Genomic DNA, 15,754 nt, shown 5'->3' with positions numbered 1-15,754 from the left:
GAAAAGGTAACCTACACAGTGAAAGCAAATATCTGCAAATCACATTATCTGCCAAGGAGTTAATATCCAAAAGATATAGGGGACTTATACAAGCCATCTTTCTGGCTTGCAGGTGGGTTCCTTCTCACTGTGCCCTCACATGGAAGAGAGAGAGCGCTCGGATCTCCCTTTCTTATCTCATGACGATACTAATCCCATGATGGGGTGCTCTTCCTCAAGACCGCATCTAAACTTAATTATCTCTCAAAGTCCCCACTTCCAAATGGTATAGCATTGGGGGCTAGGGCTTCAACATACTAATTTGTGGGGGGGCACAAATATTTAATCCATAACAGTCCTTGAGACCTGTTTCGTTTCCTTTAAGATGTCACTTTGGACTTACTAATAATTCACAATTTACAAGTGTGTGTGTATGTGTAGAAGGGGTACATAAACTATGGGAGAACTATCGGGTTATTATGGGGTAAACTATGAAACTTATGAGTAAAATCATTTAAAAAGAAAACTACCTCATGAGAATCTCTGTTCATTATCCATGTTATCTAGTAGTTATCTTAATTTTGCTGAAAAAGCCCAACAAAAATTTATTAATACCAATTGGTCTTTAATTATTATGTGGAAAAATATATATAAAACTCCTATATAGTACTCTAAGACAACAATGTTGTTCTTTCGTCTATGATTTCTTGGGAATTTTATCTTGATTGATTGATGAACTTCTTTAGAAAAATTATATACATTATCAAGGAAATATTACAGAAAACATAAACATTTTTTATAAAACAACTTTAAATGTAGGCCCTGGAATCAGATCAGTATTTGAATCCTGGCCTCCCCTAGTTTTGAGTTATGTGACTGTAGTACAGTTATTTAATCTCACTGTGCCTTAATTTGCCCATCTGTTAAATGGGAATAATAATATTTGCATCAAAGAATTGTAATGAAGAATACATAAACTGACACAGGTAAAACAGCTTACAATAAGGATTCAACTGATATTAGTTTGCTGTAAGGTGACTATTCATCCAGGTGGCCTATAACAGTCCTGATTTACATCTGTTTTCCAGTTTATTAAAGAGTATCTTTTTTCCACTCCCCAAAATAAAATATTTGGAAGATAAATTAAATGGCCATAACCTAGCCATTTATCTCATGACGATACTAATCCCATCACGGGGTGCTCTTCCTCAAGACCGCATCTAAACTTAATTATCTCTCAAAGTCGTTATATCTTCCTTCTCCTCTGCATCATCATCATGAAATGTTGAAAGTTCTAGATCAAATCTCAAAGAAAAGATAAAAAAATGAAACCAAGTGAGCCAGTATATTTTCAGTTGTCCCACGTGCCTAATACTAGGCTAGAAAACACAAGGACTGTATAAACATGATATGAAATTCAATCAAGAATATAGGACTCCAGCGAAACAAACAACATGGTATAGAGAGAAGAACTAATGAGATTCAGATGGCAAGTGCTGAGGATTCTGGAAAGAAAAAGAACTTTGTGGGCTGGTGACGAATGGAAATGCTCCCTTACGGTTACAGCTGTCGAGATGCGGAGAGAAATGTTGACGGAAATCAAAGCAGTGTCTCCCATCCACTCCTCTTCAGGGTGAATTTTGTGAAGTTACCAATTAGTTGATTAATTAATTTACTTGCCAAGAAAAGATGCTTCTGTATCCTATCTCTAATTTTATTTTTATAAGCATTCTCTTCTCATTTAGCAAGAACTTCACTTTTCTAACAAGATACAGGGAATATAGAATGGAAAATGGAAAGCATACTAATAATACTGAGTAAAAACTGAGACTCCTTTGTACGAAAGCTTTTACTTTTATGAAAGGAGAGTGGTGAGACTGTTGAAAATTGAATCTATTTCAAATGTCAGCAGTGGTAAAGTCTGGTGATGTTTACCTTTACTCAATTAGCAATTATTGTTTACATTCTCACATTACACCACTAATGATGTTTTCTTATTACTGGACTAAAATTATTCTATGAGATACTGTAGAATTTGAACTTTGAGATAAAAGAAATATAATAAAAACAAAACCCTATGTATCAGGATACTGCTCTGGTCTGTAACTCATATCTTGCTGGATGATTTAACAAACTTGATTTAGTGCGTTACTTTGTGGTCCCAGAATATCCTAGAACTGAAGAGTTGGGTTCAGCCCCCCTCGGCTGGCTGCATTAGTTATCTCTAAGTCAATGTATTGATTGGGAATTGCTTGTTTATAAGATGTAAGAAGATTGTCTAGAGACTGTAGATTCATGTTCATATCTTTGTATGTTCTTTCCTTGCTCATCAGCAATGGGCCTGAGATAAGCCATTATAAACATTTTTTTTCTCAAAAACTGAAAACCACAGATGGCCTCAGACATCAAACTTGCCTTTTCAGAATTTATCAATAGGCCCCTTTGTTTTAGCAGTTGGGGAATGCTTTCCTGGTGAAGAGATGGAGTGAGTCATGTTGTAATGGAAACCAATTTTGTTCCTACGTGGTAAGGATGCCGGGCTGCTCCAGGAGGCAATGTCATGAAACAGGGGGTTTCGGTCAGTGAGGTGTTTGGTTGTCAATGTTTTGAGCCTGAGCAGATGTATTGAGGAATAAGACTGAAATTAGGATAGTCTGTGTTTGAGTTTTAATTTCAGTTTTGATTCACTATGGGGCTTAATGTGATCTACCTTTTCATTTTCCACTGATTTCTACTCTTTTGGGGCAAATATATTTGTGCCCACTTATTTGAACCACCACCATAGAATTATGAGAAAAATGAAGAAGAGACAGAGCCATTTAAAAATTTTTTGGTCATGTTCTCTTGTGGAATACAGTTTAGAAAAAAAATTTTTTTTGAAGAATGTATATTTTGAAGGAAGTCAGACATTTGGGCCTCATTCACCGCTACCCATCTGTAGATTCTCTATACTATATATGATTGGGGTAATTCTGCCAAAGGCTTTCCTTCCTCCGTCTGCTAACCTAATCAAACATTTGCTTTCTAAAACAAAGATGGAGCCAGGAAAGTTTTCTTATATTTCAATTGCCACTCAAAACCAAAGACACAACCTCCCCTGGATCATTTGAATACCTCTTTATAGTTGGTATTTACCCTAATGTATAGGTCTTTAATGCTTTGAAAAATATATTGAGTTCTTATATAGAGTAGGGTTTCAGTTTCTGAAATGGAGGCTGCAAATATGCTCAACACTATTCGTGATATACACCAAATATGGTTTATAATGGGTTAGGTTGGCACCATTTGGATATGGCATGGATGCAAAATGTTCCTGAAGCCCCCATCCAGGATACAATTGCTTCTAAGTTTCAGAGCTGAATGCTTCATTAAATGCCACAGCGTGTGACATAATGGCGTGCCCAATTGCTAACTTAATATTTAGCTATCAAAATTCTGAGACAAACACCTTGATGCTTCCCTAGGTCTCCACAATGAGCCACATTTGCGAATCTTTCCCAATAAGTCTCAGTAGACAGAGGAGAATGCACAGCTTTAATTTGCTAATCACCCAATTGGACAGGGGTGGTTGGGGGAGATGCTAATCGTCTGCAGACATCTGTAATGACCCTTGGACAAAACCGAGGAAAACTAAATCAAAGCTTTGACAAGGGCAGGAGAGCGGAAACAGAAGCCCTAATTGTGGCCATGTGAAGTGCACTTTCCCCTTTTGTATCTTTTGTACTAAGATTGCACAATACTGTATAAAGTAACTTTTATGGACAGAACCAAAAATGACTTTTTCCATCTTTTGGGATAAATGGTCAAACTTGATCTGAGAAATACGTGAAGAGAGACCGACATTATGGTGCAAATGTAGCAGACAAAAGGGTTTGGGCGAGCTTTTGCCAGTTAAATTTGGCTAACCTGCAGAAAGCCTATTGTCGAGCCAGCCATGCTTCACTGAGCTCCCATCCACTTTTGTTGTCATGTTTCCTCTTTATGGTTAAGTGAACCTCAAAACAATGGCAAAGAAATATGCACTGAGTCACATATTCTAAGAAATAGACTGTACTCTCCTCAAATCGAAATAACGGCACTTTAATTCTTGGATTTTCCACATTTTCGTTGGTAAAGCTCTTATTTGCTTTCTTTGAATCTGTGTCAGTTCATGCAGTTCTGCCAAGGGGGAAGCTTTACAGGACACTGCCAGTTTAGCACTTGAAATATTAAGATGAACAGAACAAGCCAAAGGTAAGCTTGCTTCCTTGCAGTATTTTGAGTGTCTGTTTCTTTGCTGGCAAAGCTTTAAGTTTTCTTGGTTGAGAGAAGTTGTGTTTAATATCCATCCTGTGTCAAATAAATTACTCTTATTGCTGTTTTTAGTGGCTGAAGTATAGAAGGGAAAAAATAAATTTGATGCCATTCCACTTATAAAACAAAGTAAAAAGCCATCGGTTTGTGCTTAAATATAGACTACACTGACATAATTGTCAGAGGTGAGTGTTGTCTCCTCAGAAAAGCATAACTTACTGAATTTCCTAGATTCAGAATTTAATTTTTTGGATAGAGAACTTGTTTTTGAAGATGAAGCTCTGTTATGTAATTTCATCATGGTCTAAAATCAAGAACTGCCAATTGTGTGAATATTTTCAGACTCTTCTTTGCTGCAGTTTCTCGTTGTGATTTAAATAACCCTTATAAATGGGCATTGTAAAGCATTTTACTTTAGAATGCCCTCTCAAAACAGTTGAACCTCAGATATGTTGAATTTCTTTCAGTAAAAGTTGCTAAGTCCTCTCAGGGTGGCTGGCTGACATTTACGGAGCCCGGTAATTGCCTTTCCCAGCGTTGTGTCCTTGAGAGAGGATCTAATGGAGTGATGAATCTTTTTACGTTTCTCCCCACAGCAAGTTCTCTGGTTTCAGTCTCCCAAATTCTCTAGTATTGAGTTTTCTTGCTAGAGTGAAGGCAAGTAACTTTCTGTAAAACACTTTCTAAAAGCCCCCAGTCAATACTTCACTGTTACTCCCTGCGTGGTCTTGACAGCTCCTCACACTGTCCCTTCCTGCTCCAGCCTCGGTTTTCTCAGCAGGTGTCTCTCAGCACACATCCTGAGTGAGTGCTCTTTTACTGTCTCCAGGAAATGCAAAACCTCATTGATTTCTCCTGCTCTCTTTGTGTTTCCTACCTTCTCACATAGGAGTAAATGGAGTTCTTAGATGAAGAAACTCTCAGTTCAAAACTTTTCACCTTTATAGAAGTTCCACAAACTCTTTTCTTTTAGACAAACAAAAAAAATAGGAGCAGAGTCCATGATAAATATTTCAAAGGCTGCTTGTTTCTGTATTAGGAAAAGAAAGGCATGTTAAAAAAAATTCTTAAAGTTAAATAAAAGCTGTCAGATTCTGACTTTGTAGCAAGTTGCTTTGCTTTCTTGGGAGAATATGCACTGTGAAAACTGACAGAGAACTGGAAAATACTTATGAGTACAGCATCCCAAAGAAGTGTGGCACCCATGTGACCAACTTCATCCACTTTCGAGGGTAAAGAATCCAACACGACGTTCAGCGGTACCATGTTGATAGGCCTAGAAAAAGGGCAACACATTGTCTTCAAATCGCATTTGCGAATCTCTCCCAGGAAAGAAGTATATTCACGTTGAAGTAGGAAGAGCTGATGACTTGCTGATGTCGTGTTTTGAACTCAGAGTATATTGCCATAGAATAGCACTTCAACAGCCTTTTAAAATGCAGAATATAAAAGTAAATAACACTCATAATATAATTGTTTGAGAAGGATTTATGGGACTACAGATACTCACAAATATGTATGTGTAATGAATTTATTGTGGATATATGTCACTTTTATAAGGACTGGAGAGTTCTCTGGTCCCTCGACGTGACTAGGTAACTAGGAGGGAAAGTTCACACAAATGATTCATGTTTTCTCAAAGTGGAATCAGTAAGTTAAGGGCTATCCTGGTAACGTTCTTAGTACCTTTTCTAATGATTATTTACTTTAAAATGAGAAATTTCTGTTTCCTGGTAAGAAAAATGTATTTAAAATAGCATCTTGGCTAAAAATGTTTGATAAACTGCTATCTGTAGCTTTTATCTCTTTCACCGTTTCCAATGATATATGATAGGGATATAAAGTAAAATTTCAAAATAGTACTATGAAAAGAATTTTAGGAAAGATTTGTAACTCTTTAAAATGTATAATTTCCACAAACTTCAATTACTTTGAAACTTAATTCATAGATTCTTTAAGTTTTAGAAACGTAATTTATACTTCCTTTTCTATGCCTCTATACACAATGCTTCATTGTAATTTTGTAAGTGTTGTAAGTTTATATGTTGGGGTTAATTGAATCCAGAGTGGAAGAAGGAGTTGAGGAAGGAACTAGACTAACAAAAATGTCAACCTTCAATTGGATATATCATTAGTTTATAATGGGCAAAAGTATTAAAATGAATGGATATAAAAATAATGTGAACATTGTGGTCCTAAACTGGGTGTACTCCAGCATCATCTATTGCTCTTCAGATCTCATTTGTGCTGTTCATTCCTGGTCCTAGCTCACTGAACACCCACTAGTTTTACAATATTTGAGCAGTTTTGATCACTTTACTCTTTCGACAAAATTTTTGGGTTTTGATTGTTTTAATAGGTAAGTGATTAAGATAATAAAATTTAATTTCTAAAATAATCTTTCAACTAAAACCAGCACCTACTATAAAATCAGTGCTTTATTTTTTAAAAATTATCTTAAGCTGGAACTTAAAGGGAAGAAAATAATATTACTTAGTTAACTACCATTTCACAGGTAAACACGTATTAGTTTATATACATATGTATATTGGATATACATAATTTTACAAAATATTATATACAACTATTTTATAATGTACATTTGTATGTGATTATATGAATTTGCTAACATCGGTATCTCTCAAAGTTCATACACAAGTCTCCTAAGGTTTTAATAGTGGTTAAGTACAAAGTAAATGATCCAGATCAAACCACTATTTTATTTATCTTGTAGGAAATTAATGGATCCTCTTATATTCTGTTATTATCATTGAGATTAAAATTAAAATAGAATAAATAAGAATGTATGGGTTTTTTTAATTTGTAACTTGCATGTAATTTCTCATGGATTTCATTCACTAGCCAACTTTTCTAAATTATATGTCTATATCTTTGTTGCTGTTAATTTATACTCATCTTTTTATGCATCAGGAAAATATATGATATTGACATTAATATAATTTTCATCCAGATATGAATAAATATTGATATCTGATATGAAGATGAGACATTAATGGTCTCATCTTCAAAACTGTACACATTGTATGGAAACTTTGTTATTTATAATCTTACTGACACACTCCAATTATACATATGCTTAAATTTCGTTAGTTAATAGTGAAGTAAAGATTAAGACTTTTCTGAGCTTTGACTTTTCTGTAACTTAATTTGTGTTATTGATATTACAGAATTTAAAAAATCATATAGTTTTTATTTTTGCTTTTCACTATTCACTGCAGTAAAATATAGTCATTGAAAAATAATCAGGGAACCCAGCTATTCCCATCATATACGTAAGTCTATATGACTACGTACCCACGCCTTTCAATAAGTTAAAGGCAATACAGAAAAATCACCTTGATGGAATAGGAAATTGTACAGTTAAAATTAACTAAAAAGTAAATTTTGTTTCACGGAAGCTGGCTTTCCTTACTTTTAACTTTCATATGTATTTTGTCTTTCAAAGAAGGCTGACTCTATGTAGTATTTAAATGGTCTAATTCATCTTCCTTTAACCTATTGTTCATTTATTTTATTCAATTTATTTTTATAATTATTTTATAATTAAAAGTGTTCTCACTCTATGTGGGAACGTTATAACTTGAGTAAAGCAAACACCAACTCAAAGAACAACATTAACTCTGGACTGAAACTCATCACAGGACATTGTGATCCTGCAGTGTGATTCCTGAGGAGGCTATTACAGAATGAATAAGCTGATTATGATGGAAATTTTCCTCCTGGTGTCATTCTGGTCCTCACTTGCATACACTGCAAGAGAACTTCACAAGCACTCATGTTCTTCCATATTTGCTGGTGTAACAATTCACAATTGCAGTCTCAACAGTGATAGTAACACTTAAATGAAATTGTTCTACATAATTTCATGATATATGAAAGAGATTAAAATAATTGAATTGCTTTAATATATCCCATTAGTGTTTGCGATATCTTGATTCATATTTTCTTTTTAAGCCATATAAAGGGTGGTTTCTGTCCTAGCAAAGCAGCATTTCATGACGTTGGGGGTGGGGTAGAGTGAGTCAAGATATTGAAAGAGAGGGTGTGAGGGGAGAGAGAGCAGAATTGAGGAGGAACTGAGGGCAAAGAAAGACAGTGAGAGTTTCTTACTTTTTATATGACTCTGTGGGTTAGAATTAAGATAAGCCTTACATGCAAAACTTTAATTTTACATTTATCTATGTTCAAACCCTAAAAAGCCAATTTTAAGGAAAAAAACCCACTTATCTTCCTTCCTAAATCCTGTTTGAGAAATAAAAATTTCAAGGAAAAGATATACAAACTTTTCCTCAATAATTTTCTGAGATTAACAATCTTGATGGTATTGGCTGGTGTATCATGCTTCTGAGCAATGTTTAGACCTGGGACAATAGGGATGCACAGTGGCAGCCTTCCCTCCTTTTTGATAGAGATTTGTTACAATTGAGTGACTATTTGCTAGTACTATAATTTAGATATATAATCAACACACTGCGCCAATATTAGGAAGCAATTAATCATGTGCCATCCAAAGGAGACTGAGCACAAGAGGAAACTGAGAAACAAGTAAGTTGTAAGTCTTGCTTAATGTAGGAGGAAATGAGAATGCATGATGGAACTCTGCTCTGTGAGCATGACTTCGCTTAAGAAGGTAGAATTGCTATGATGATTTGCTGACAGGGTCTTGTCTCCTTTACAACACAAGTGCCTGTCTTGAGAGAGCTTGACAAACCTGGGCTGACCCACACTCAAAGGCTAGGAAGGGACTCTCAACCACAGCCAATAACATCAATTACCCGCCCCCCCCATGAGATCATTATCTGCGAATGCATCCGATTCTCCTCTGAAGACATTTCTGTTCCTAATTCTATTCATTACTCACATGGCAAAAAACAAAGTTATTTTAAAATCCAGCCCCTGGATGGTAGAAATTGATGAGGCACACAATTTTTTCAAGTGAATATATTTTTGACATTAAAATTATTTATTCGAATAAGAAATTTTTATGGGAAAAAATGAACTCAGGTGAACTCAATTTATGTGAAGAAAACTTTACCTGAGCATTTCTCTGAAAGACTGTTCAGCATTTGGACCGTGATAGCTAACTGTTCTTGGGGAGGCTTCCTAGGTTTGCACGATGCTCTCCTGGTAACATAAGCAGGAGGATAGATGGTCCACATGTCCTTCATTCCAGTCCTTGGATAAGAGCACATTTCCCATGATACTTTGAAACATTTAACGTTTTACTACTACTGCAGCATATTTTGCTTTTAAACAAAACCACATTTTAGAAAAATTGGGTAAAAAGGACTCAAGATGTCCACACTATACAGCAAATAAAGCAATTCTCTCTAAGTCTGCGATATTGCCACCTACCTTAGCAGTCTTGATTTGCCCTCATATTGGCAGTTGCTTAGGACTTAGAGCCACAGAAAATATAAAATACCTGTGGGACATATTCCAGTAGTGTACATTAAATTTGGGGATTTTACGTGTGATAAAGTATGTCAGTGTTGCTTACAGGGAATTCCAGTGATACCTCAGCTTTCTTGGACTTATTATAAATCCTTTGTTGGAATTATTGTGGCTGGTTCAATAATTCAGATTAGCCCTCATGTTTATTAATGCACTACATCTGTGCAAACAACATGTCAAGCAGAAAGTTTATTGTAATTGCCTGAGCAAACAGAACCTGAAAGAAGCAATTTCCAGTTACAATGTGCTATGACAAGTAATGAGGTAATTGGCATTCTGTCCTGATTACTTCCACCTTCTTTTTCATCAGGTCTATATTGTGTGTGATAGATAGTTTTATAAGAAATGAAGGTGTTTGATAATATGGTTCGCTGCTGCTTAAGGTTAGTGATTAAAGACAATCATCATTTTCTCTCAGAGATCTTATTAGCTTTAACATTATTTATTCATATGTGTAAGAATGTGCCCAGGACCCATCTCCTCAGTGCACTGCATGCTGTTAAAATGTAAACGCAACTGCTACCGACTGAATGCAGAGCATGTTCTAGGTTTCCAAGCAGGATGGAACACAGCAACTTTTTGCAAATGAAATCTAGGCACTAACAGTGTGGGTTAGAATAACGGCTTGGAGCCTGCATCTGTATTCCACATTCACCTGCTTTACAATAACAGAAGCAGCATGATATTTAAGGGCAAGATGGTAATTTGATGCTGAATCCTCATTTCCAGGATTTTATAACTTCTATAAACATTACCCTTTGCTTCCAGCCTGCAGTGAGGAAAAACATGGAATGCTTCACATTTCTAGACCCAACATGAATAGTTTAGAAAGTGTCAGAGTCTCAGATTTTAAAAAAGAAAGAAATTAGGAAAAGAGCAGAAGTTATTTTGGGAGAAAGGAAAAAATGTCCTATTTTCGTTCCAAAGGAATTTTTCCCCCTCAATTTATAACCTTCATTCTTGGCACTTTCAATCTATGGAGAGGGAAAAATCGTACAGTCCCCTTAGTTGAAGAAGATGGTTGAGAATGACCCACATTCACTCTCTTTGTTCCGGCACTTTAGTGCTATCTTTACATGTGTGTTTTCCCAGCTAACTTATGTCTCAGCATCTCTCAGGTTTCAACCTAAGTGCCCTTCCTGCCCGCCCTTACTGTATGTTCTCAGACTTCTCCATCATCCTCCACATCACATGTCAATCCTTGTTCACATGTCTGTCTTTACAGCCAGTGGTCATCAACTCCATAAGGACAAAGAGTCCGTCTTTAACCTGGAGGCAGTGTAGCCTGTTGACAGTGACCGCAACTTTGGGATTGTGCTGTTGGAATTGAAATCCCAGCTCCACCACTCACAAGTGACGGGAACTCAGACAAGTCCCCAAATTTATCAAAGGTTGTATTGTCCCACTTGAAAAATGGGTATAATAATTTTACTACTCTCACAAGGCCTTTGATAGGATCCAATACTAAGGCTCTTAGAATAGTGCCTGGCACGTGTAGACACTCAATCCATCTTTCATGAATGAAAACATATGGATTTTAGAAAATTCGTCTTCCAGGCCTCACTTTCTAGAACTACCTCATTTTCTCTAATATTAAGAAGTCAAGCAAAAACAAGCAGGAAATGAAATTTTATTTATTAATACTGTACATTCTGAAGATACTCAATTCTAGAAGCTTATTAATAGGAGATAGAATGAAAGTGGAAGAGTGAGTATACGCAGAAAAAAATCAGTAGCATTTCTGTGGTTTGCTTCCCTACAAAGGCCCAGAAGGGCATCCAAGCTCTCAGAAGCTAAGTGGAATATACAGCTACAGTTGCGAAGCACAGGAAATCTTCAGCAGCTTTGACTTCCCTTTAACAAGATTATGAGCTGCACCACCCTATTCCAGTCTTCTAACTGGAGAAGGAACCTCAGCTCTGCACTGGGCACAATGGTGTGACACAATGACTACTCTTTGAAAAGAAGTGAGGGTTGTATGAAAAATCCGTTTTCAAATACACTCATAGTCAGTAACTGATAACAATCCATATCTTCTGACATGAGGGACCTCATAAAATCTCTAACAATAAAGATAATTCTTCGACTAATCCATTTGTAGATTTCAACACCAACCTAAGTACTTTGGTCCTTTTTCATGCATTTTTATTTGTCCTAAAATGCGGATAATGTTGCAAAAAGAAAATTAGGAGAAATCACTTATGCCTCAGGAAATAGAAAGAATATTGGAGCTGGCTCATAGAAAAAGCTGGTAAGTCTGGGACAAAGCTGTAATGAGGTCAGGCGTGGGCAAAATACCATGCCTGGACACAGGCTCTTCAGCTCTTCATTTTAAACATCTTTCCACCTTCTTTGTTTTAATTGTTTCTTTCTTTTATCAATATTTTTGAAAGTTTTTTCTGTGCTAACCCAGTGCCTGGCAGCAGTAGCTACTTAATAAATAATTGTTCAAAGAAAGGATAGATGGATGGATAAATAGGCAAGAGCTTCACCAGGTATTGGTACCTGGATACCTTATTATTGTTACAACAGCCACTCAGGGAGAGAAGTCCAGAGCTGTAGCTAAAGGTACCAGCCACTGCCTGTTAAAATGCCATGCGCTCTCTTGTTACTTACTGTCCATGAGTGATCCCGGGCTAGAAATGGCTGAGAAATCTGCAGGGAGTCTCCACAGAGCTGGAGTAAACTTAGGCCCATCTTTCAAAATCTTTGAGAACATATGATGTATGAGGTGGCAGGACCAGTTGAAAGTCTAGAAAACTTCGCAAATTTAAATAGATTTAATTAGAATTACTAAAGAGCTGTATTCAATAATTTAACAGGATGCAACAACTATGAGTCCATATCATGTGCTTAACACTAAGTGCATCCCAGAAGAGAGGGAATCAAAAGAGGAGGCAGTAAAAATTGCTTAATTAGTTAATTAATTAATTAATCAATTAAGAAACTGGGAAAGACCAAAATGCAGTATGCAAAAGGTGCCGGCTGTCATTTACAGAGAATGAGGCTGGTCCTGGGCAAGAGCATTGTGTAGCATTTATTTACCACTTACTGTGTATTGAAATGCTATGTTTACACATGATAAAATGTTAATTCTCATATAAAGTCCTGAGAAAATTGAGGCTAAGAAGGTCACAGATGGAAAAGGAATTTACCCATCCCCAAAGTCCATGCATTTTCTAACATGCCACATTTCTGCGGAGGAAACATGTTAGAAAGCTAGAGGAATAGGTGGACTGTGCATAAAGGATGGGGAGCTGGAAAAGCAGCAATAGATGAGTTCCTGCAGGGGCCTCGCCCACACCAACCCTCCATGGGGATCTGAGGAGAGGCGTGGTGCAGGGGGTGGAGGTGACCTGCAGCCGGGCCTTTGCTGGCAAGCAACTGTGACAAAGTAGTGCCACTGCTCACAGGGCCCGAGTGCAGGGAGCTTGAAAGCAGAGATCCAATGAACCCCAAGTAACGAGAGGGAGCAAGAGACCAAGAGAACAAAGAAAAGTGACCTTGCCTAGAAGTAGCTCTGTAGCAAGAAAGGACATAAACTGGCCCTCACAGATCCTGAGGCTGGTATTGATCAGAAAAGGTCTGCAGCCTTCAGAATGGGCTGCCAGTTGAGCTCAGTGGGCTGCTCAGTGCAGCTACGAGCCTCAAAGGACAAGGGCTGCATTGATTACGAGAAGCATGTGGCGCTGCACATATCATTGCAAATTTGGAGGAATCTGAATTAATTTCTGCAAAAATAGCAATTTAAAAGGGGGTTGTAGCTTTCCCATGCATAAGAAAATTGCATGAAGGAAACTTGGAAGATTTTCTACACATATAATTTTAGGAATATAGAATAAGAATAAACTTTGTCAGTTCAAATTTCTAAGTACTTAATTCAGCTAAAGAATTAGTAAAAGCATTAGTACTGGCTAAAGTCTGCAATAATTAGAATCATTAGTGAAATCATGAACTAAAATTGTATTTATACCTTGATATTCTTCTTTCATTAAAGCCATTAGTTGCCTGTGACTATGTAAAGAGAAGTTTTAAATATATTTTAATTGCATATAAAGATCCAATAAATACTTCAAATGGTAAAGCCTACAATCAAGAACTTTCTCTAAAAATGATTAGCTTTGATCAAAAAAGTACAGTATGAACTTACTAAAAATTCTGTTAATAGAAGTATTACCTTTTTATATGCCTTGCATTTTTAAAGATGGTTACATGTTGATTTACCTAAAAAGGAATACAGTGAAAAAAATTAACTCTATAGATAACCAGACTTGACTGAAAATGTATACCCAAACAACTGAGTTGCCAAAATCAAGGAGCTGCTTTCATTACTGCCTACTTTTCCATTCATTCATGTATTCATTCGAAGAACATCTCTTAGCATGTCAGGAAGTTTGCTAAATGAAATGATGAGATCAACTCTCGTCTACTCTCTGTCTCACTCATTCTCACATGTCTACTTAGCCTGTAAGTCCTACAGATTGTTTTCTTTATAATTCTCAAATGATCTCATTGTATTTCCATATCCACTAAATTAGGAAGTCATTTCTTGTCTAGAATTGCAGCAGTCTCCTAACTAAACTGTCGCCCTCATAGCAGAAGAAAGGCATGAGACTGAGTGATGGCATGGCACATTTGAACTCCAGGCAATTTGGTATGTCTGAAGAGCTAGGGAAGAGGACTAGTGGGTGTAGCAATATTTGGAGAGGTAAAAAGGGGCTAAATTATCAAATATAGTGTTAGCTAAGCTAAGGAGTTTAAATCCTGTTTGGGATAGTATAAGGAAACTGAGTGTTTTAATTGAGGGAGTGGCATCATGTGATTTGCGTTTAGAAAGTTCACATCAGGATATCTGGTTATGAGAAGGGCTGTTGAATTTATAAAGTGCCCTACGATCTCAAGGTATGATTAACGTTAACTTATTTTCCTCACTGTTCTCTCTTGAGTGAGGCATACTGTCCTCTGTATTGTACCCTTTGGTTTTATTACATTTTATTTTGGTGTTCCCAGTACTAGTTAGAGTACAAGGCATATAGTAGTTGAACAAGATGATGAAGATCCCTACGTCACATAAATATCAGTTAAATATAACTTAAAAACTAAAATTAAAGGGGAAAACATTACAACTTCTAGAAGAAAGTGTAGGATATCTTTAGGTATGCAGCGAGAGGGCGTTCACATATAAGGCACAGGAAGCACTAATTTAAAAGAAAAGAACGATAAGTACGTTACAATCAAGAAGTTCTCTTCATCAAAAGACTGCTATAAAGAGAGTGAAAAAGGTACAAACAGAAAGGGGATATTAGCCACATATGTAACCAAATAATATCCACAGTATCTGAAGAACTCATGCATCTACATGAAAAAGACTCATTGAAAAATAAGCATTTCACACAAGAGGAGGCAAAATGAATCAATAAACATACGTAAAGATATTTTATTTCCTTAATAATCAGCTAAATTAAATCACAATGAGATGCCATTTACAACCACTAGGTTGTCCAGAAAAAAAATTAAAATTCCAATAATGCCAAATTTTGGCAAAGGTATGGAAAAAGCAGGAACTCTATATGTTGCCAGTAGGAGTGAAAATTGGCATAACCTTTGTGGAAATAATTTGGCATTATCAAGTTGACTCCCACACATGCACCAATTAACATGCAAGAAAATGTTTATAGCAACATTGTGAAACTAAAAATAACTAACTCATTGAACAAACAAGTGAATAAAATTTTCTATAATTACCTCATGAGACACAATATAGCAGCAAAAAGGAGTAGGTTAGAGCCACATGCTACAAGGGTGAATCTTAGATACATAAGAGTAAAAAAATTCAGCAAGTTACAAATTATACCTTATTACAAAAGGTAATAATTGGATATCATCTTTTATGAAGTTCAGAAAGAAAATAAAAAATAGATTACTTAGGGATATCTCCAGGTAAGATAAATCCATAAATGAAAGCAATTATTATTATTATTACTTTAAACTTAGTATCATGTTTACC

At 36.2% G+C, this 15,754-nt stretch overlaps 1 long non-coding RNA gene across 1 annotated transcript in view; it reads left to right on the top strand.

Annotated features, from left to right (window-relative positions):
* The first annotated feature begins 4,134 nt into the window (after positions 1-4,134).
* LOC139075615 (uncharacterized) overlaps positions 4,135-15,754 on the top strand; it is a 220,518-nt gene continuing 208,898 nt past the window's right edge. The window contains exon 1 of the long non-coding RNA XR_011526219.1: positions 4,135-4,212. This is a non-coding gene — a long non-coding RNA (uncharacterized lncRNA). The remainder of the gene's footprint in view (positions 4,213-15,754) is intronic.

The sequence above is a fragment of the Equus przewalskii genome, chromosome 14, assembly GCF_037783145.1.
Source record: "Equus przewalskii isolate Varuska chromosome 14, EquPr2, whole genome shotgun sequence".
Taxonomy (NCBI): Eukaryota; Metazoa; Chordata; class Mammalia; order Perissodactyla; family Equidae; genus Equus; species Equus przewalskii.
The sequence above is the reverse complement of the archived record's forward strand: the minus strand, read 5'-3'. Positions and strand labels throughout refer to the sequence as shown.